The 23,869-nt window shown below is 46.3% G+C and overlaps 1 protein-coding gene across 1 annotated transcript in view; it reads right to left on the reverse strand.

Annotated features, from left to right (window-relative positions):
* STAB1 (stabilin 1) overlaps positions 1-23,869 on the reverse strand; it is a gene marked incomplete at its 3' end in the record, with an annotated part of 476,721 nt that overhangs the window by 107,394 nt on the left and 345,458 nt on the right. The gene's annotated exons all lie outside the window — the stretch shown is intronic.

Consider the following 23,869-nt stretch of genomic DNA (forward strand, 5'->3'; position numbering starts at 1 on the left):
GGCATCTTCTCCGTTGTGCTAGAATATTTGTATTCTTAAAGCGGAGTTTCCGCTTTAAAAGCTAAGTTCACTTTTTTTTTCTAAAATCCAGCTCTCCTATGCACCAATATACCATTAATGTACCTTGGTTGCAGCAAAGTGAAAGCTTCCTTTGAAGCCTTACCTTACCCCCTTGCTGTATTTCTTCATCACATCCTCACATTAGGTGTAGGACAGAGAAACCAGTAAGACACAGGAAGAAGTTTACCAGCTGACCTAATTAGCACACCTTCACCCATCAACTATGTTTTCACAGCATCCCCGTCATCTCTCCACGCGGGAATTTGCCTCGCTACCCCAGCACCCCTGCAGATGGGCTCAGGCCGCATGCTAAACTCTTTGGGGCCGCATGCAGCTCACGGGACACACCTAATCTATTGCAAGAGCCTGCTTGTTTGGATACAGAGTGATTGGATAGATGGTGTGTCCCCCTATATAGTTTTGGTAAATCTAAAGGAAATTGTACAGAGAATGTACAATCAGATTGTATAGCGTATGGCCACATTTATACACCTAAAATTACCTAGTTGCACTTTCTGTGTCATTATATGTTAATGGCACACCAAACACAGAACCAAACACAAATCCCGACAATGATCAAAGCTAATAAATCCTTTCTCTGCAAGATTTATAATCGAAAGTGGAAGACTTATGTTTACTTCTGAAATTTCCCCACATGCCTTTTCAGTGGGTCAAGTTAATTTTCTTTGTAGTTGTTGCAGGGTGTAAAAAAACATTTGGCACCTTGCCCTCAGCACCATCAAGGATCAGGTGTCTGCACTGTGTATGCGACAGTTTTTCCTGCGTATTTGTGACTATATAATACACCGAGCGCTGGGTACAGAACTACATAATGCACAGAGCTCTGGGTACAGGACTACATAATACACAGAGCGGTGGGCACAGGACTGCATAATACACAGAGCGCTGGGTACAGGACTACATAATACACAGAGCTCTAGGTACAGGACTGCATAATACACAGAGCTCTGGGTACAGGACTGTATAATACACAGAGCGCTGGGTACAGGACTACATAATACACAGAGCGCTGGGCACAGAACTGCATAACACACAGAGTGCTTGGCACAGGAATACATAATATACAGGAGGGTGTTAGGCACAGAGGGCAGGGTTCAGAGATTTGCTATGCACAGAGGACACTTCTGCCCCCACATCCATAGCTCACCTCGGCACCCTTCTCTCACAGACTATCTCTGCAGCCACCTCTTAGCCCTTCTCCACAACAGCTAAACTCTCCATGCATCAGCTCTGACCCCTGCTTCCCCACTGCCCTCACCTGTGTACAAACAGCCGCTCCCCCCATCTGCTCAACTCCTGGTCTCAGCCCTCCACACAGTCAATTTTTGCCTCTGCCTCTCCTCCACTGAACAGCAGCAGGAGTGGCAGTGAGATTGTCCAGCAAGGGGCAACGGCATCCGAGCCACCAGGCTTTTTCTCAGTCAACATGGGATGCCCTGTCTACGTTAATCTGGCCCTGAATCCGGGGACAAAACCGGGGACAGACCTGGTCCAGTGACAGTGTCCTCAGTCTGGGGACGTCTGGTCACACTACTGTAGACAAATTTGTTTCCTGCTAACAAACAGGAACCAGGAGCTTATATGAGCATATGTAGTATATGAGCATTCCCACTATTTCCAATGTAGTTTTCATAAAGGTTGCCGTTGTTCTCGCAGTTCAATAAAAACTACTTCATTTTCTATACGCTGCACTTGACTGTTCCATACATTATAATATAGCTGTTTATTAATGCCAATTTTTGGCATCTAAGCATGCATACATTCATAAGCCCAATTTAATATCTAATTATCATTAGAATAATGGGGTTTTTTACTTACTGTAAAATATCTTTGATGTTCATTGACGGACACAGCTCCTCATCTTCTTAACTACGAAGGTTATATTACCCCCTACAGGAGTGGGACACTGGGCAGAAAAGAACCTGACTATGCCTTTAGGGCAGTCCCAGAGGGTATACTCCCACTCTCTGCTATAGGTACTCTGTTTTGTTACAAGCAGTGTCAGAAGAGAAAAAAAGCCAACTCCATAGAGGGGTGGGTGCAGTGTCCGTCAATGAACATCAGAGAAATAGATTTTACAGTAAGTAACAAAATCCCATTTTCTCTTTCGTTCATTGACCGACACAGCTCCTCATCTTCTTAACTACGTGGGACGTCCTAAAGGAGTGTCAAACATGAGGGGTGGGAACAGCAAGAAAAAAAAAAAAAACTTCCCAAGGCTAAAAATAGCCAACCAGGTAACATGGAGCTCAACCATAAAACAACTGAAGTTCACCTGACACCTGAAAAAAAAATTAAAACACCCTCAAAGAAGACCAAGTCCTCTAAACAGCAGCCTGCAAAACCTTGTGGCCAAAGGAAGCATCCACAGATGTCAACACATCCACCTGATAAAACTTTGTGAACGTGTACACAGATGACCAGGTGGCCACCTTGCAAACCTGCATCACTGACGCTTGATGATGGAAGGCCCAGGAGGCACTAAGCGCCCGAGTAGAGTGAATCTTAACAGGGAAAGGAGGAACCTGACCCTTAACCACTTCCCGACCACCCGCCACCTTTTTATTGTGGCAGGGTGGCTCTCCTGTGCAAACCGATGCAGATCTACGTCACTCGGCAGCGGGGAAGCCTATGCGTGTATTAGGCAGCTCCGATTGCCGCCTGACACCCGTGATCGCTCCCCGCTGAGAGAGGACGGTCAGCTGTTGTAAACACAGCCGACCGTTCTTCTCCCTAGAATGGTCATAGAGCCCACGTGATCCGTCTATATAGGAACACGTCTCTATGGTCATTTCAGAAGCCACGCCCCCCCACAGTTAGAATCACTGCCCTAGGCTCACATTTAACCCCTTGATCACACACAGGGTTAACCCCTTCCCTGCCAGTGTCATTATTACAGTAACAGTGCATATTTTTTAGCACTGATTACTGTAATAATATCACTGGTACCCCCAAAAGTGTCAAAAATGTGAATTAGGGGTCCGATCTGTCCGCTGCAATGTCGCAGTCCCGCAAAAAATCGCAGATCGCCGCCATTACTAGTAAAAAAAACCCAAAACAATAAAAATGACATCAATTTTTCCCGTAGTTAGTAGACGCAATACTTTTGCAGAAAACCAATCAAAATACGCTTATTGCGATTTTTTTTTTTACCAAAAATATGTAGCAGAAAACAAATTGGCCTAAAATGTTAAAAAATGTCATATAGCAGAATGTGAAAAAGATTGTTTTTTTTTTTTCAAAATTGTTGCTCTTTTTTTTGTTTATAGCGCAAAAAATAAAAATCGCACAGGTGATCAAATACCAGCAAAAGAAAGCTCTATTTGTGGGAAAAAAGGACATCAATTTTATTTGGGTACAGTGTGGCACAACCGCACAATTGTCCTTTAAAGTAACCCAGTGCCGAATTGCAAAATAGGGCCTGGTCATTAAGGGGGAAAATCCTTCCGGTCTTAAAGTGGTTAATGGAATAAGCCTGAATCACAGTCTATCTGATCCATCTGGAAATGGTCACAGCAGAAGCAGCCAACCCTTTGCGAGGTCCATCCGTGAGGACAAATAGCGAGTCTGACTTTCTAAAAGACTCCATAGCTGCCAGTTACACCCTTATTGCCCGAACCACATCCAGGGAATGCACGGCAATTTCCTTAGGATGCTTAGGCCTGGGACACAGGGAGGGCAACACGATGTCTTCATTTAAATGAAAATCAGAGACAACCTTTGGAATGAACGACGCACATGGAAGAAGAACCACCTTATCCCTGTTAACCACCAGGTAAGGCGAATGACAAGACAGCGCCGCCAGCTACGACACCCTGAGCGCAGAAGTAATAGCCACCAAAAAAGCCCCCTTCTGGGATAATGTAAGCAGGGTAACCTCCCGAATGTTTTTAAAGGCGGGCTACTGAAGAACTGACAACACCAAATTGAGGTCCCATGGCAGCATTCGAGACCGCACTGGAGGAACCAATTGTCTCACTCCCTGGAGAAAGGTACGCACCAAGGAGTGTGGCCAATTGACGTTGAAAGAAAACCGCCAAAGCCAAAACCTGGCCCTTGATAGTACTCAAGGCCAGGCGCTGCTAAACCCCTCTTTGGAGGAAGGTCAAGATCGGAGCCACCGAAAAGGAGCGAGGGTGAATACCTCGCAATATATGTCCTCCAAGTATGATGGTAAATCTTCCCAGAAGTATATTTTCTAGCTTTTAACAGCGTAGGAGTCACAGAGTCAGACAACCCTCTATACTTCAGCACCTGGCTTTCAACAGCCAAGCCGTCAAAACCAGCGACTGTAAAGCAGGATGGAAGATTGGCCCTTGGGACAACAGATCTTCCCTGAGAGGAAGGCCAGTCTGGAGCCACTAGGATGACTGGAATCTTTCTGCCTCGATCCAGGGCAGGAGTCTCGGCAGAAGCTTGAGAAGAGGAAAAGCGTAAATCAGACGATACCGACTCCAAGGAGCCACTAATGCATCTGTGGCGTTGGCTAGAGGATCCTGGCACCGTGCCACAAACCTCTGCACTTTCCTGTTGAGGCAAGAGGCCAACAGATTAACCTCAGAAGTACTCCACCGGAGACACAACTGATGAAACACTTCTCCATGAAGTGACCATTCCCCCTGGTCCAACGCCTGTCGACTGAGGTAATCCGCCTGCCAATTTTCCCTCCTGGAATGTGCACAGCAAAGAGGGCCGGAACAAATCATTCTGCCCACCTTAGAATGCCGGCTACTTCCCGAGCCGAGAGGACACTTCTCGTGCCCCTTTGGTGATTGACATAGGCCACGGCCGTGGCATTGTCTGATTGAATCCGTACCGGACACCCCTGGAGACATGTCCAATGATCCAGACAGAGTCTGATCCAATACATTGACCGGTAGCCTTGACTCTTCTACAGTCCAGATCCCCTGAGCACACTCAGGTCACCTCCCCACTCAGACAGGCTGGCGACCGTGGTGACGATCGTTCAGTACAGGGGAAGAAACGATTTGCCCTGATGAAGTGCCAGAGAATGAAGCCACCAAACCAGGGACCTCCTCGCACTCCGGCTCAACAGGGTCAGATTGTCTAGAGACTGAGGATTCTTGTTCCATTTCACCAGAATCTCTTTTTGCAGAGATCTCGTGTGGAACTGTGCAAACGGAACCGCCGTGAAGGTAGACACCATCAGGCCCAGTACCCCCATGCAAGACCGAAGAGATGACCATCTGCTGGACAGCAGAAGCTGAATTGCCTTCAGCAATTTCTGAAGTTTTTCCATAGGAAGAAACACTCTGGCTGAGGCCGAGTCCAGAGTCAGACCCAGATAATCCAGGCTTGTGGACAGAACCAGAGCAGACGTCTGAAGAGTCACAATCCAACCGAATTCCCTCAGAGTTCGCAGAGTAATCTCCAAGTTGTCCAACAGAGCAGTCGAAGACTCTGCTCGCAAAAGCAGATCGTCTAGATACCCCAGTACCGCTATCCCCCGCTGACGCAGAAATGCTAGCACCGGGGCCAATTCGTTTGCGAAGACCCAAGGAGCGGAGGCAAGACCAAAGGGTAACAACCCAAACTGATAATGCTCCTCGCCCTCAGCAAAGCGTAGGAATTGCTGGTGGTTGACACATATTGGTATGTGTAGGTAGGTGGTTTTGATGCCACCACCGTGCGAATGGATTCCATTCAGAACTTCTGTACCCACACAAAGCAGTTTACCGACTTGAGGTCCAGAATTGGACGCACCTTGCCTTCCTTTCTGGGAACTGTAAACAGGTTTGAGTAAAAACCTTGAAACTGTTCTGATGTCAAAATCGGGACAATCCCCCCTTGAAGTAACAAGTCTTGCACTGCCCCAAAGAGATCCTCTAAGCGATCTGGGGACAAGTGCAGGTTGGAGAGGAAGAACCTGTCTGGAGGATATGATTGAAACTCCTTCTTGTAACCGGAGCAAATTACTTCATGGACCCACTTGCCCTGTTATCAGGGAGGTCCACAGACCTGGAAACGCGCAAAGACATCCCCCCACCCCAGATATGGGTGAGGGCGCCCCTTCATGCGGATGGAAGCCTTGACCACAGGTCTGGCAGAACCTGCTTGTGGATTGCTGGACCAGGTCCTCCTAGAACCCCCAGCGGAGGCTCTGAATGGCTTAGATTCCTTGTCTTGAGACCCTGAGGGAGGAAAATGCCTCTTGTGAGCCAAAAAGAAAGGCCCCCATCTGCGACAGGACTCCTTACCCTTGGAAGCCTGAGGAAGAATAGTACTCTTTCCCTCTGTGAGGCCTTTGATGATGTCATCAAAAGAAGGTCCAAACAGGCGATCCCCTACAAATGTAAGATCGGATAAGGCCTTCTTAGAAGCCTGGTCCGCAGACTAGCATTTCAGCCAGATAATGCCATGCAGGATCACCGCTGAGACAGACAGTCTAGAAATCAAGGGAGCCGCAACCAAAGAGGCGTCACAGACAAACCGTAGCCTTTGGACCAACTGATCCACCAGCTCCGTAAGGGCAGTGGGGGGGGGGAAGCTGTTCCCCCCTCCAGGTCCCAGCGTAGAAGTTTTGCCCACTCTGTCATAGCTTGCGACACCAGGGCAATTGTAAATATAGGCCTAAGTGCCGAACCAGCCACAGTGAACATATGGCGGGTCAAGGCCTTTGACTTCCTTTCAGCAGGATCTGAGAAGACTGGAGACTCTTCAACCAGGATTACGGTGGCTTTATTCAACCTGGAAACTGGGGAGGCCACTACAGGAGGAACCGTCCATTATTTAAGGAGGGAATCCTCATAGGTTACCGCATTGTAAAATGCTTAGGGATTGCAAAGGTGCGTTTCGAGTACCCCCACTGTTTTGTGACAACTGGCTCCAGGGAAGGTTGCAAAGGGTGGTGATTAATGGGGAGTACTCAGATTGGGCGGGTGTGGAAAGCGGGGTCCCCCAGGGTTCTGTCCTGGGGCCAATCCTGTTTAATTTATTCATAAATGATCTAGAGGAGGGGATGTCGAGCAAAATCTCAGTATTTGCGGATGATACTAAACTAAGCATGCCAATATCTTCTGGGCAGGATGTGGAAACCTTACAAGCGGACGTGAACAAAATTATGGGGTGGACAACTACATGGCAGATGAGGTTCAATGTTGGAAAATGTAAAGTAATGCACCTGGGTGCCAGAAACCAGAAAGCAAGCTACTCACTGGGGGGGGGGGCCTCTGGGTGAGTCTAGGATGGAAAAGGACCTGGGGGTACTGGTAGACAACAGGCTTGGCAGTGGCATGCAATGCCAAGCCACTGCAAGCAAAGCTAACAGAACAATACTGGGATGTGCTGGAACTGGAGAAAGTCCAGAGAAGGACAACAAAAATAATTAGGGGAATGGAGGACATCAGCTATGAGGAAAGACTACAAGCACTGAACTTATTCTCTCTGGAGAAGAGACGATTGAGGGGGGGATATGATATCAATGTACAAATATTGTACTGGAAACCCTAGCATATGGAAAAACCTATTCAGAGAAAGGCCACTCACTAAAACTAGAGGAAAGGCGGTTTAACCTTAAAATAAGCAGGGGGTTCTTCACTGTAAGAGCAGTAAGGATGTGGAATTCTCTTCCGCAAACAGTCATATCAGCAGGGAGCATTGATAGTTTCAAAAAACTATTAGATGGGTACCTTAAAAACCACAACATACAGGGGTATACAATGTGTGGTTAACAGTAGACACACACATATCATAGGTTGAACTGGATGGACTGATGTCTTTTTTCAACCTCACTAACTATGTAACTATATTGGAAAAAGAACACCTTCACCGCTTTGGAGGACCTGTGGGTGCCAAAGGTGCCCCTCGCCTCCGATGCTGCTTTAGTCGCATCCTCCATCTTTAAGGTTTCCCGCACTGATACAATCAGCGCATCCACTAGCGCCTTTTCATGCATGGCTAGAGGAGCAGAGGAATTATCTTCGCTATCTAAACATGCAGGGTGCGTGGATGCAGACCGCGAAGGGTAACTCCCATCTGAGGTGGCTAAATCAGATTCTGGATCCAATGAGAGAGTAATCTGGTGAAGGCAGGGGATGCTTTTTGCTAGCCCGTTTGCCCAGGACCAAATCTACCAAGGACTCCAGGACCGCCTCAGTGCAGTCAGTTGTTGGGATTCGGAGGGCCCGACAGCCTCTGAGAGGGGATCAGGTGGTGAAATATGCTCCAGAGACTCCATGAATGGAGAGGGGGACCCACACAAAAAAGTGTAGAACACTGCAAGGGACACCCCACAGAGCCGGTGGCACCACAGGGCCCAGCACAGAGCACTACCGCTGCAACAGCAGAGAGAGGGGAGAGAGAACCCCACCACCGGCCAGGTACTCAAAGCACCGGACAGCACACCATGTGGTGATCAGGAATAGGAAGATCCAGGGATCAGCACTAGAGGCCGAGAAGGGGCTCCACGGCTGTATCACCACTCATCTGGCTCCAAAAACATGGTCGCCGCTATTTTCAATGGGAAACCACAAGAAAATGGCCGCCGAGGGTACACAAAACATGGAACCTGATCTGTACCATAAAAGACTACAAGAAAATGGCGGCACCACGCGGCTCCCTGGGGCCCCAGTGGGAACCTCAGAAGCTCGAAAACAACTTCAACAGGAAAGGAGGCCCTGGCAGGCACACCCACCAGGCCCATCCCCCTCCCAAGGTTTGATCGTTGGGTCGCCGGCGGCGCCCTCAACACCCTAGGCCAACCTAAAAAGGTATGTCCACCCCAGAGGGGGAGGGGTGGGTGTGGGCAGATGAGGGGCAAAGGCCTGCTGATGACCACTGAGAAAAGGGGGGGGGGAACGCTGACTGGGAGGGAGGGGAGCCCGGGGGTCCGACCATCCTAGGGAGGGGTCCATGACCACCCAAACACCCTCCAGGGGTAGAGGGGGGACAGCTACTTACCACACCCGGAACAGGGTGGTGGGCACCACTCCGGACAGAATACCGCTCCATTGTAATGTGGGTGCTGATGGCCAGGAGGAAACGCTGTGACTCAAGCCGAAGCCAGTTCGTATGCGTCCTCGTGAGACGTTTAAACTCGCAGGCCAACCCCCATCCAGTGGGGCTATGTCGCGGCCGACCTAGCATGGCGCTGCGGTCTGCATGCACTCGCCGGCCAGACTGGGGAGACCCTCTGGATCTAGATTATCCAGCCTGTCACCCAGTCCGGCACTTGATTGTAGATCTCACAGGAACTAAATAGTAAAAAGAAGAAAATAATTCCATTTAAAAAGAAAAAATTGCAAAGACCAGATCCCAGCAAAGAACTAGGTCCTTACTCCTGATTAGGCTGAAAAAAAAACTGAGTATCTATAGCAGAGAGTGGGGGTATACCCCCTGGGAATGCCCCATAGGTGTAGTCAAGTTCTTTTCTGTCTAGTGTCCTACTCCTGTAGGGGGGCAGTATAACTCACGTAGTTAAGAAGATGAGGCACTATGTCCATCAATATACGAAAGAGAAAGGTCTTCTACTTTTTCTTATTTTCAGATTTTATTTCTCAGTTTTTTAACCACCTCAATACTGGGCACTTTCACCCCCTTCCTTCCCAGACCAATTTTCAGCTTTCAGTACTCTCGCACTTTGAATGACAATTATTCAGTCATGCTACACTGTACCCAAATACAAATCTAATCACTTTGTTCACACATATAGTTTTTTTTGGTGGTATTTATTCACCACTGGGTTTTTTAATTTTTTTGGGATATAAAGCAAAAAAAAAGAGCAAATATTTTGAAAAAAACAATATTTTCTACTTTTTGTTTTAAAACAAATCCAATTAAATATCGTCATCAATTTAAGCCAGAATGTATTCTGCTACATGTCTTTGGTAAAAAAAAAAATCCTGATAAGTGTATGATAATAGGTTTGTGTGAAAGCTATAGAGCCTACAAGCTAGGCTACGTATCATTGAAAATTGATCAATCTCATTTCTTGAGGCCCTAAAATGTCAGGACAGTACAAAAACTCCCCCAATGACCCCTTTTTGTAAAGAGGACAGTTCAAGGTACTTAGTAAGAGGCATAGTGTAAACTTGCAATTACACCCCAAAATATATTCTGCTACTCCTCCTGAACATGGCAATACCACGTGTGAGACTTTTACACAGCCTGGCCACATGCAGGGAGATTCAAGTCAGGCGGTCTAAAGGCATAAATTACACATTTAATTTCCTGAGTACCTAACACATTCTTGAAGGGCTTGGAGCACCAGGACAATAGAATTACCCACAAAATTACCCCATTTTGGAAAGAAAACACCCCAATGTATATTCTACGAGGCATAATGAGTCTTTTAAATTAAAAAGGCAAAGGAATCCGCGCTTAGGATAAAAGTAGAAGCTAAAAATAGAAACTTGGCTGCAGCCCACTTCAGAAATAAAACCCTGGGAAGGGTTATATCAAATATGTGTATATGAAGGGAGAAGTGATTGGCGCTGCCAATGGAAGATATATAACGGATGTGTAGAGTGGGATTCTGATAGTAGGTACTCAATGTCTCATAAAATGTAAAGACTAGACTTAGACCCCGTTCACACTGGGGCGACCTGTCAGGCAACCTGGTCGCCTGACAGGTCGCCTGCCATAGAGTAGCTGTGGACTCGTTCTAATCTAATAGCTTCTTTGGAGCGACCTGGAGCGACCTGCATTGACTTCAATGATATGAAGTCCGTGCCGGCCGCTCCGAGGTCGCGGTAAATACATAGAATTCAATTAATGAGCTCACCAAATATATAGATAAGCTACCATGTGTCCAGGCAGTGTGCACCACAAACTTACTTACATTTACCTGTATTTATATATTAATAGCATTCATAGTCTGCTCTGAAGAAGCCATTTCCGGCTAAACCGGTCAGCATCAAAGCTAAATCAGCGCAGACGGAAGCATGTTTTCACATTTACTCCTTTGCAAAAATGCACTTTATCCTGATGTAATTTTTATGTTTATTTTGATGTAAATAAAATTTATACTTTTTAATTACATATGTTGGTTTATTCCAAGCACCGTTAAAGTCCCATTATATACTCTTGCTCTTAGTCTTTCTATGCAAGGGATGTTGGTGCTATGATCTATTGACTTACTGGCCCTTTTCACCACTTTCTCCACAATTTTTTACACAGCCTGGCCACATACAGATGCCCAACATCCAAGTAGCTCCTATCACATTTTTGAAGGCCCTGGATACATTTTTAGCCATGTGGACAGATGTGCGCAGATGATTCCTGGCACAGATGTGTGACAGATGTTGATCAGTAGGATGTGGCAGATGTTCACTGGGACAGATGTGGCCGATGTTCACTGGGACAGATGTGGCAGATCATGGAAAGGCGTGGACGATCATGGATAGATGTAGCAGATAATGGACAGATGTGGCAGATAACACAGAAGTGGCAGATGATGTGTGGTAGATTATCACGGACAGATGTGCCAGACGATCACGGACAGGTGTGGCAGATGATGTGTGGCAGATGATCACAGACAGATGTGGCAGATGATCACAGACAGATGTGGCAGATGATCACAGACAGATGTGGCAGATGATCACAGACAGATGTGGCAGATGATCACAGACAGATGTGGCAGATGATCACAGACAGATGTGGCAGATGATCACAGACAGATGTGCCAGATGATCACAGACAGATGTGCCAGATGATCACAGACAGATGTGCCAGATGACCACAGACAGATGTGCCAGATGACCACAGACAGATGTGCCAGATGATCACAGACAGATGTGCCAGATGATCACAGACAGATGTGCCAGATGATCACAGACAGATGTGCCAGATGATCACAGACAGATGTGCCAGATGATCACAGACAGATGTGGCAGATGACCACAGACAGATGTGCCAGATGACCACAGACAGATGTGCCAGATGATCACAGACAGATGTGCCAGATGATCACAGACAGATGTGCCAGATGATCACAGACAGATGTGGCAGATGACCACAGACAGATGTGGCAGATGACCACAGACAGATGTGCCAGATGATCACAGACAGATGTGGCAGATGACCACAGACAGATGTGCCAGATGATCACAGACAGATGTGCCAGATGATCACAGACAGACGTGGCAGATGATGTGCGCAGATGATCACGGACAGATGTGGCAGATGATCATGAACAGATGTGGCAGATGATCACGAACAGATGCAGCAGATGATTACAGACAGATGTGCCAGATTATGTGGTAGATGTTCACTGGGACAGATTATTTTACTGGAACAGATGCGTGACAGGGGTTTTCACTGTTTTGGGGACACTACTTGGGTGATCAGTGAGTAAAAAGCAGTAAAAGTGCTGTAAACTCACTGATCCCCTGCTGGCAGCACAGATCCGCTCTCCTCCTCCTCACTGATAGGCTCTGTGTGAGGAGAAGCAGAGCTGATCACAATTACAACGGCTGTGTTTGCATTACATGACGGCTGTGATTGGACACAGCGGTCATGTGATCAGAAGGGCCAATCACAGAGCCCTCCTGCCGAGCGGCATTGCACTATGTCTGGGGGACACAAGCACACTGGGATTGTGCAGCTGCGCGGGCACGAGATCTCCCTCCTTCTGAAGGATGTTCAGGAAGGTGCACTCAGAAGGAGGAAGCTCCCACCTGGTCGTATATGTGCAATGTCTGGGTGGGAGGAGGTTAAATATGGACAGTATTGGTTGCTCTACAGTTAATTAACCCTAGCCTTATGTATCCCCTTGTTCTTTCCTTCACATGCATTGTCTAGCCTTAGTTTGGTTAAACAAGATTTAATAGTACTGGCCTCCTGCTCTCTCCCCCTCCCGCTTTTCCCAATATATAAAGACTTGTCATTTGGCCAATCTCCTTCCTGTGGTTTGATAAAGGGATTCCCTGTCTGACCTGAAACATGTAGCCACATCCCCTCCAGTTCCTGTCATCATCACCCAGCCAAGAGAGATGCTGTTTGGAGCCGTAGCCATCTTGCTACTTGTGGAGTCTGCTGTTGAATATGTTCCAGCCTGAAGCCTTAAAGCTGTACTTCCATCAAGAACTCTGCTTCAACTAGCCACATGCCTGCTAAGCTATGCAACCTCACAATGATCCTATAGAGGTCTATATGGGTTTATGACAAGCCTTGATCAACTTTTTTAATTAGTGAGTGTATTTTTATTGACTTTTATCTTTTTTAATAAATCACTACACCTAGATGGAGATGCCTTCTTGTGTTTGTTTTTTATGTTTGCATTAGAATCTGCTGCATCCACTTTCCCTGGTGTTACCTACCACTTTCCTGGCCCTCTTATGTGCTCTGTTAAAATGGTTGGGTTCTAATCAGTGCAATATCTTATTCATTTTATTTGGTTCTGTTGTTGGACACTGCCAAGGCATTCAAAAGTGTTGAATGGCCCTATCTCTAAGAGGTACTGTGTCTCTTTTGCCAAGGCAAAAGATTTGTTAGATGGGTACAGCTGCTTTATTCTGCCCCAACAGCCTGCTTACAAGTCAACTGCCCCAGCTCAGAACTTTTTCCTCTTCATTGAGGCACAAGGCAGGGGTGCCCTCCCCCCCCCCCTCCTTTTTGCACTGGCGGTAGAGCCATTGGCTACAACTATTAGACAGACAGATGCCATAGTGGGATTCAAAAGGGGAAACACTGAACAAAAAATTTCAGTATATGCAGATGATGCATTATTACCCTTTTTAGACACTGATTCATGTTTAATCCCTTTGATGTCCCTCATAAGTGAATTATTTGGGCTTTGTAATAAGTTGGAACAAATCAGTGTTGCTCCCTGTCGATTCCAAAACATATATATGTCCCCTTGTGCCGGTCAAATTAAGATGGTACACTCTTTTAAATATTTGGGCTTGATTGTACACACTAGAATAGAGGAATATCTGAAGCATAACTTGTTCTCCATATTTCATAGATTCCCTCTAAAGGATTTTAATTTGGAAATGCAACCACCCCAGGGTGAAACTCTCTGTTTTGCAACTGCCGAAAGAGAGGGGAGGTTTGCCGGTGCCTAACTCCAGACAATATTTCATGGCTGCCCAACCCAGCAGCTTGTTGGGGAACCATTATTTGGAAAGACTCTATACTGTATCGCCAAGTACCCCCTTCTTGCCCAGTTGAAGATGGATGGATGGATGGATCATACCCAACACTAGCTTTGATGCAAAAAAATGTGGGCAAAGATGAAAAAAGTTCTGGGGTGTAATTGTTACTCCTCATTTACACCACCGTGGAGCAATGTGTGTTATGGGGAACTGGGTAAATTGGAAGGAAGGATTCTAGTCCTGGTTTCAGGCAGGTGTGAGGTATATTCACCATTTTTTTTTACAAGATGTTCTCAAATCCTTTTAAGCTATACAGGTTGAAAACTAGATTCTGACCTGCAGTTTCTACCAATTCCTGCAACTGCGACACGCACTGACATCCCAGGCCAAAACTACAACTTTATCCCTAAGTACCGGTTCATACTATAGTTATGTCAGACATCGCATGTGATTCACACCACACTGCAAATCACATGCGATGTCTGTGCGATGCAAATTCGTCCATAGAGATTGCATGACTGATTATGCATCGCATTCGAACCAGTCGCACAGGACCCTTTTTTTTGGTCTGCACCAGAATCGGATCGCATAGGTGTTCACACCTATGAGATCCAATTCCTGTCCGAACTGACAGTTCGCACTGCAATATGCAAACTAATCTGGGGGTGTCTTTAACTTTGTATTGACACTCCCAGCGGTTCACATATGGCAGTGTGAACGGCCTGCAAGTCGGGTGCGATGCAGTAGATTTGCAGGGTTCCCGCATCGTACCAATGTTAACCAGCATTAAAGAGAACCCCATTAATTGACCTTTTACCTGAAGGAACAGAAAAAAAGGGGCTTATATCTAGACTCTATTCTTCACTTCGGACTGCTTTTCTTGCTGATCCTTCTATTCCGGGGAAGGTGGGATGCGAAAAGGATGTAGGTACTTTGGCAGAAGATGTCTGGTCTAACATTCTGGAGCAGGTACTGCTGACGTCTCTGTTGACCACTCAGAGACTGACTCAATTATTTATAGTACATAGAACTTATCATACTCTAAATAAACTCTACCACTGGCACAGGAGAAATAACCTGGACCAGTGTTCCTCAACTCCGGTCCTCAGGGCACACTAACAGGCCAGATTTCAAGTATTACCTTGGGGAGATGCAGACTAGAATACCGCAATCACTGAGCAGAAAATTATATCACCTGTGATGTATTTCAGTTTTCTTGCAAACCTGGCTTGTTAGTGTGCCCTGAGGACCAGAGTTGAGAAACACTGACCTGGACTGTCCCCGGTGCAAAGGAGCACCAGATGATCAAATACACATGCTTTGGAATTGCCCCAAGTCAGGTACAGGTTTCGGGTAGTGGACACTATTAACCACTTCCGGACCGCCCACCGCAGTTTTACGTTGGTACTTTGACGTTAAATACCAGTGCTATGGCAGCTATCCGCCAGTATTTTCTTACAGGTCGGCCGGTCCTCTTTCACATAAAAGTGGTCCCAGTGGCGGATGGGCGGTGGAAGAGCTTCCCGGTCCTTTTCCCCACTTACCGGAGCCGTCAGTAACAAGGAAAATTATCCAGCCTGTTCATGTCCCAGGCAGGAAGTCAAGTGAGGGCAAGATTGCCCCTACTCGACTCTATGGCATTGGAGGACCGGAGCAACGTCCTATGCGCTTCCTCCCAACGGCCTTCTTAAAGGGCCCTTTTTTTATGCTGAAAAAAAATTAAATTTTTTTTTTTTTGCTTTTCCAGGTAGATGTGAGATCTGAGGTCTTTTTGACCCCAGATCTCAAATTAAAGAGGACCTGTCCTGCTTATTTCTATTACAAGGGATGTTTACATTCCTTGTAATAGGAAACAAAGGGATCAAAAAATGTTTTTACATTTTTAAAGGGACAGTGTAAAAATAAAAAATGAAAGGTAAAAAAAATAAGAAAAAAAAATGTAAAAAGCACCACATTCCCTCCGAGCTCACACGCAGAAGCGAATGCATACACAAGTGAGAGCAATGCTGTAATTCTAGCCCTAGACTGCCTCTGTAACTCTAAACTGGTAACCTGTAGAAATTTTTAAAGCGTCGCCTATGGAGATTTTGAAGTACCAATGTTTGTCGCCATTCCATGAGCGTGCGCAATTTTTAAGCATGACAGGTTGGGTATCCATTTACTTGGCATAACATTATCTTTCACATTATAGAAAAACATTGGGCTAACTTTACTATTTTCTTATTTTTTAATTCAAAAAAGTGTATTTTTTCCAAACAAATTGCATTTGTAAGACCGCTGCGCAAATATGGTGTGACAAAATATTGCAACAATCTCCATTTTATTCTCTAGGGTCTCTGCTAAAAAAAAAATATCTATCTATCTCTCTCTCTCATATATATATATATATATATATATAGATATATATATATAGAGATATATATATATATCTATATATATATATATATATGATGTTTGGGGGTTCCAAGTGATTTTCCAGCATAAAATACTGATTTTAACTTGTCAGAAATAGGCCTGCTCCTTAAGTGGTTAATTTGTATTTTGGGGTCAAGGGCAACTTATATACAAAATTGTGGCTATTTAGATGAGGATGTTTATTCTCCTGAGACCAGGGTCCCAGTTGCTAGTCTCCTTTTTATTGCCCGTAAAAGTATAGCCCTGAACTGGTCCCCACACCTTCTTCCTCTGGAAGAATGGCATACCAATGTTAACAGTTCTGTTGAGAGAACAACATTTTCCAACATAAAGGTAACCCCCATACATTTTATAAATTGGTGGACCCATGGTTATCTGGTTCCTGGGCTAGCATCAGACTCCCTGGTTATGCATACTTTATTTCAATGCTAAACAGTATGGTACCTTGAGCATGCTACTAGTATGTAGGCTGTATGGCATAATATGGACATAGGTATAGGCACTGGATCCACTGCTGCCTATATACAGAAGTAGTAGATTTTATAGGTTTAATTGCGAACCTTAGTTGTGGTTGTTGCTTGTGTGAGTTTTTGACTACTGTGATAGTGAGGGTCCCTTACTCTGGGAAAGTTGGTTTAAAACGGACACAGGACTCTCAAAGAGTCAGTTTAAAACATTCCAGCAGAAGATTTGTGAGCAGAGAAAACTATGTTTTAGGTTTTCTCTGGATTTGGTAAGCCTGGATTGGGGCTGGAAACTTGAAGACTCCAAAGAGCATTGGGTGGAATGGAGTCTTCAGTCTTGTGTACAGGTTTTCCAGAATCTCTGCAGGTTGTGTATATGTCCAGGTGCACACACTTGCTATAACTGGATTTTTGTAAGAACTTACCGTAAAATCCTTTTCTCTGAAGTTCATCGACAGACGCAGCTCTGCTTAATCATAGACTATAGGGTTATGCTCCTCCCACTAGGGATAGACACTAGGCAGTAAAAAACTTGTCCACGCCCATAGGGGCTGTCCCAGCATGCATAACCCCTCAGCTCTACTATTCTCAAACAGTTGTGTGGCAAGCAGTGACAGAAAAGGACCCCATAACGCAAAAAGTAGAGGGGCAGGTGCTGCGTCTGTTGATGAACTTCAGAGAAAAGGATTTTACGGTAAATTCTTACAAAAATCCAGTTTTCTCTATCGTTCATCAGCAGACGCAGTTCTTCTGCGACTCAGGGAATCTGCCTGCCAGTTTTCCACACCTGGGATGTGTACAGCAGAGAGGGCTGGAACAAATCTTTCTGCCCAAGTCAGAATCTCTGCGACCTCCTTGGCCACCAGGACACTCCTAGTGCCCCCCTGGTGATTGATGTAAGCCACAGCCTTGGCATTGTCTGATTGAACCTGAACCGGACAATCTCGTAGGCAAGTCGTCCAATGACTCAGACACAGTTTGATCTCTCTGAGTTCCAAAACATTGATTGGTAGTTTTGACTCTTCCACCGCCATGGCTGAATCCAGAGTCAGGCCTAGGTAATCCAGTCTCAGGACCGGAGTCAATGCACATTTTTTTAAATTGATGTTCCAGTCAAACACTTGTAGAGTTCGGACAGTGACCTCCAGATTCTCCAACAGAACCGAATGAGAGTCCACTCTCAACAGGATATCGTCCAGGTATCCCAGTACCGCAATCCCTCTCCGGCTCAGAAATGCTAACACCGGAGCCAGAACCTTGGTAAACACCCTGGGAGCGGAGGCGATCAATGCCACAAATTGATAATGCTGCTCCGCTACCGCAAAGCAAAGAATCCGCTGGTGTCCAGCGTAGATAGGGATGTGTAGATATGCGTCCTTGATATCTACGGAGGCCAAGAAATCTCCCTGATGTAGAGATGCCACTACTGTATGGATGGACTCCATCTGAAACCTCTGTACACGCACAAAGAGGTTCAGGACTTTGAGATCTAGGTTGGGGCGCACCTTGCCTTCTTTTCTGGGCATGGTGAACAGGTTTGAATAAAAACCTTGAAAGCATTCCTGAGCTGGAACCAGCACAATCACCCCTTGCGACAGTAAGTCATGTACCACCCCTCTCAAGTCCCTTAACCTGGCTGGGGACAATAGAAGATTGGACGGAAAGAACCGGTCTCATGAACCAGACCGGAATTCGATTTTGTATCCGAAATGGATCAGTTTGTGAACCCATTTGTCCTGAATCAAGGAAGTCCAGGGTTCCTGGAAGAATCAAATACATCCCCCCACCCCAGACTTGGGTGAGGGTGCCCCTTCATGCAGACGAGGGCTTGTCTGCGGGCCCGGATTTGCCGCCCTTGGACTTACCGGACCATGGCTTCTTGAAAAAAAAGCCTAAGCGCTTATGGCCCTATATATATAAATATATAAAATACATTTAAATCAGTTGAATAAATAAATAAATAATGGCTGCTGCTGACTAATAAGGTGTATGTGTTGTCAATGCCCAGTAGGAGGGCGAAACCCCCCGTCTAGCGAGGCAGAGAGTGTGTGACGTCAGATCCTGTTATTTCCGGTCGGTGGAACGCATGATGCGGGAGCAGCGTCCACCAGACCTGACAGCTAAATTTTTTACCCTGTTTGTAAGTGTTATTCTTTATTTTGTTTAATAAAACTTCTGAAACGTACTTCACCATGGTGGGCATTGTTTCCTTTGTTTGATGGGGGGAATACAGCCTGTGGTATATTTCCAGCTGCCCTATAGAGACGTATGAATAGCGTTGGATCATCAGGATTGGAGTGTAAAGGGCACAGCATCTGTGTATAAGGCTTAATATACACAGTGTTCCGGTGAGTGGGGACACTTAAGGGGAGCACCGGCACTTTGAGTGATAAGGAGCACTTTCTACACAGTCACCTTATGAATTATGTATTGAAGGACATTTATTTTGGCTATATGCATTGTTATATATACATATAATTATATATTTATTGATATATTGATTGATTTATACTATTCACGTATATTACTAGCATGTTTTGCACACATTGGGAGAATTGGTAACACTTAGGGCAGCGCTGTCAGCATATATTTTTTCATTTTTCTAACCGTGCACCTCCCCTGAGCCCTTGAAGAAGCAAACCAGGTGAAACGTGTCGGCATAAGTCATCCTTTCTTATTCTATGTGTTGTATGCAAAAAGATATTATATATGCTATAAATATATGTATGCAGGGTATACACACAGGGAAGGACCTTTATCTTCAGGGGTGTCTTGGTTGGAACACAATGTATGGAGATAATTCCTGTTTTTTAAAGGGTTATATCCCTATTCTGTCTTTTTTTATATTCTATTTGTAATAAAATCTCTTATCTTTATATATATATATATATATATATATGTTGGCATTTAATCTGAAAGGAGGTTTTCAGCACCTATAAAGTCCCACCTTTCTACATTTGATTATTACAGTTATTATAGGGATATGGTGCTGACATTTCAGCCAAGCTCGTGTTTCTATAGTTACAGCCGACAGTCTGGATAAACTCTCCACCTAAAGGCAGAAGGAGTTGGTGAGGTTTATGTTACCAGCTGTTTCAGCTGCTTAGGTGCTCTTGTTACTTGGAGCGCTGTGTAAAGGGTTGTTGAACCAGTAAATTTTGGGGTCGAGCTCTCCAGAAATTTTATGCATAAAAATAAATCATATGTAGCACTACTCCCAAGGGAGCTGCTGAGTGTGGGTTCCCCTGGGTTACCGCTAGCAACAACAGTACTTTTAAACATGCTTCTCCAAGTGTGAGCACCTTAGACAAAGACCAGTCCAGTTTCTTTGTTTTTTTGGGGGGGTTTATTTGGGAACTTGGATAGGAGAAGGGATGAGTGGGATACTCCAAAAACTGAACTATGCACAACTGAGCAGGGACTCTAGAAAATGCTACTTGACGCTGGTTAGCACTGACTTGATGCTGGTTAACGCTGACTTTGCCTTTAACTGCCAAAAGTCCTTTAAAGCTCCCTGAGGTACTCTTTTCTGAGGTAGCTGACTTGTAACTTTACTGTACTGCTGAACACTTCAGGGCCCACCCTGGCACCCCCTTTGCTTCCCTGTCTTCAGGGCTCTATACTTGGCATCCCCTTGACCTTTCTGGAGTGGTCCCCTCTCTTAGGCAGACCCCTGGGAAGATCTTGAGTACTCACAATACTGTTTTTCCTGAAGATCTCTGCCCAGCAGCTCCACTCGGTCAGCACACTTTGGATCCTGCAGCCCAGCTCAACCTCCGGTTCCTAGGCCGTCTGCCTGGACCACCTTCACACTTTTCAGGAGAGGAACAGCCATCACCTCCTCCTGCGGCTATCCCCACCCACTGGGACAGTCATAAACCCTGATGTGCTATTGGCTAGGTTTCCTCCACCGTCCAACAAGGTCCCTCATTGGATACAGTGGGGAGACTACCCACACTCAACAGACACACCTGGAAACATGTGATAGACTAGATAACAATTCAGGCCCCCTGATAAGCAGACAGGGCCACATATGTGTCTACCTAGCACCTACCTAGGAGGGTGCTACATCCACCCCCCACCCAAAAATGAGCCATGTCCCCATTGGCTCTGAGGCAGCCACCCCCTACAAAAATCTGCCAAAAATCAGGAGTATCCCACTAACTTGGAGAAGGGGAAAAGAGAAAAGAAACAAATGTACAAATAAATTAAGTATAAAAATATAAATATCCTTTTACTGCACACATATACACTTTTAAGTGCATGGAAAGATGCACCCCCCACCAAACAAAATCAGTTTGGTGGAGATTAAACTATTTAACACATCCTGACTGACTACCTCTAAAGCTGGATTTACTTGCAGAGAAGAAAGCAAGGGTTAATCATACTTTACATATAGATACTGCATTGTTATCTATCTGAACAATGAATGAGAAGACCCTCCCCGCAGGGGCGACTTTCTCATTCCAGTCCCTGACTCCTCTGCTCATCCAGTGCTTGACACGACGGTTCCAACCTCCCTTCTCCATAGGGGAATCTGTGCCCTATCACTGGCTATCTTATGCAGAGTCCGTGGGAGAAACACAAAAAGCATCTTCCTGCTGTCATTTACTGGCACCTCTCCTTGACTTGGAAACAGGGTAAGTCACCGGAGCCTGTGTGACCTACAGTCCTGCTGAGTCAGGGAAAACATTGGGGGTCTCCGGCACTAGAGCACCCCCCACCAGACTTTCTGGATGTACTGCCCATTACTGTAATGGCCACTCGTTTATTTCAGTTCCTTTTCTTTGCCCAATGGCTCAAGGACAGTCAAATCAGCTGTCATTTGTAATCCAGAAGATCCTGGCCCGATGGCCCAAGGGATCTGTAAGGTTGGAGTTTCTTTTTAGGACCCTGGCCTGGTGGCACAAAGAGTCTGTAGAACAACAAAAGGACCCTGGCCGGATGGCCCAAAGGGTCTGCAGAACAGTAGACTTGTAAAATTGAAGAACAGAGGTACAAGTCTCAACAACAAAAACATTTTTATAATTCAGCATTATATTTTTCATTGTGTCGGCTAGCCAGCCATTTCTTTCCTTTCTTGTTTTTTCCTTTAAGACATTAGTTCCTTTAAATGTAGTATTCTGGGTGGAGAACCCTTACAAGGTTTCCCTGGCTGTCTCTAACTCGGACCGACCAACCCTGGCGTGATCCATCTGGGCGGCAGACCTCCACCCGATCCATATAGATTGAGCGCCCATAGTACCACTGCGTTTTCACAGAAGTAAATTTATCCCATAAGTCTGTCCTTGTGGAATCCCGGAAGGGTTTGGGAATAAAAAAAAAGCGCCAGATTGCACCATGACTCTCTCTTTGCCTCAATTTCCAGCATAATCTCCCAGGGAGCATACGCATAATATTCCATGGCCACTTTACGCTGCAGCCACCGCTGCATTCTTGAGAATCTGGGGAGGGTCTTCCTGTTACCTCTCCCAGCTAACGAAAATTGGGTCTCTTCACGCCTGATTAGGGAGCCATAGGCCTCGTTCTGATCCTGAGCCGGGCATAGTTCGTGGGTGGGGTTAAGTCTGGGACCCTATTTTAATAGGCTCACAGAACCCCAAACTTTGGGCCAGCTCCTCGCTCTCTACAGATTCCTTGGTTTCTTTGTTAGGCACATCCACCGAATCAGGACCTGGTGAACTGCTTCCAGACTCAGATCCCCAGTCCCACTCTGTTTCATCCTCCGACTTCCATTTGTCAATCCCCTCCTCGATTGACCCGTATTTGTACAGGAAACTTGGAGACCCCACATTGACAACCCCGGCCTCTTCCTCACTGCTCACACTAGCTGCAGAGGCCTTGACAGCTGCGGGCCATCTTTCTTTGGAAATGGGAATGGGGGCAGACCTGGTCTCTGCTGCGGTAGCTTTTGCTGCATCTAATGGCCACTTCCCGGCCCTCTGTACTTGCATGCACCCTCTTCCTTGCGGCCGAGTCCCCCCTAATGCCATGGCTGAACCACTGCCAGGTTGCATGGCCTCTAGCTGCATTAAGACTCTAAATACGTCCCTCCCGCCTTCGCAGAGGGGTCCCGACTCCATGGCCGACATAACTCGAGTGATCCCCGTCTCCCCTGACACACACAGCTGTCTGGGCCGACCATCACTCCTTTCCGCCCGCAGCAGCAGATAGCCGCAATGCCCGCACTGGCCCCATGCCTGCACCCATATAGTCACACTTGCCCACTGGGGACATACCAGTCCTAAGTGCTCCACGCCTCCTCCGGTGCATAACGCTAGTCCTCCATCGGGCACCATCCGTATGCCAGTATCCCATACGAATGACGGCTTCGGTTCTCCAGTCTGCTCCCGGATCTGCCCAGCAGGTTATCTGCTGATGGGTGAAGTAGTTGCGGCTGCGCACTTTTGCTCTCCGACAAGTTCCATGTTGCTTCTCCTCACACGTGTCTCCCTCTCAGCCACACCCGAAGGGGGAAGTAATTTATGGACTCCCCAAGTCACTCCTGATTGGCTGGGCGCGACCAACATCTCCACCCACATTCCTTGTTTGGCGGTGGCTCCTCCTGCTAGGCAGAGTTTTCTGGCTCAAGCTTTTCCGCGCGGTGCAGTAACCCCTCCAATGCCGCGCCCTCTCACTTCAGCCGACATGGAAGTCACTGCAAAGTGGACCATGTCCCTCACTAGACATGCATCCACTCTTCTTACTTGTAGCAGGGCCCCAGCTGCGCCTCCATCTCCATGAGCCAGCTGTCCCTCTTTGCCAGGCCAGAGAATTGTCCCGCTGTCACATGCACGATCAACAGTCCTCTTCCCAACACATGTAAGTAACAACAAGTAAGGCCAGTCACCATAC

The sequence above is a fragment of the Pelophylax lessonae genome, assembly GCF_965119305.1.
Source record: "Pelophylax lessonae genome assembly, chromosome: 8".
In the NCBI taxonomy this organism is placed as follows: domain Eukaryota; kingdom Metazoa; phylum Chordata; class Amphibia; order Anura; family Ranidae; genus Pelophylax; species Pelophylax lessonae.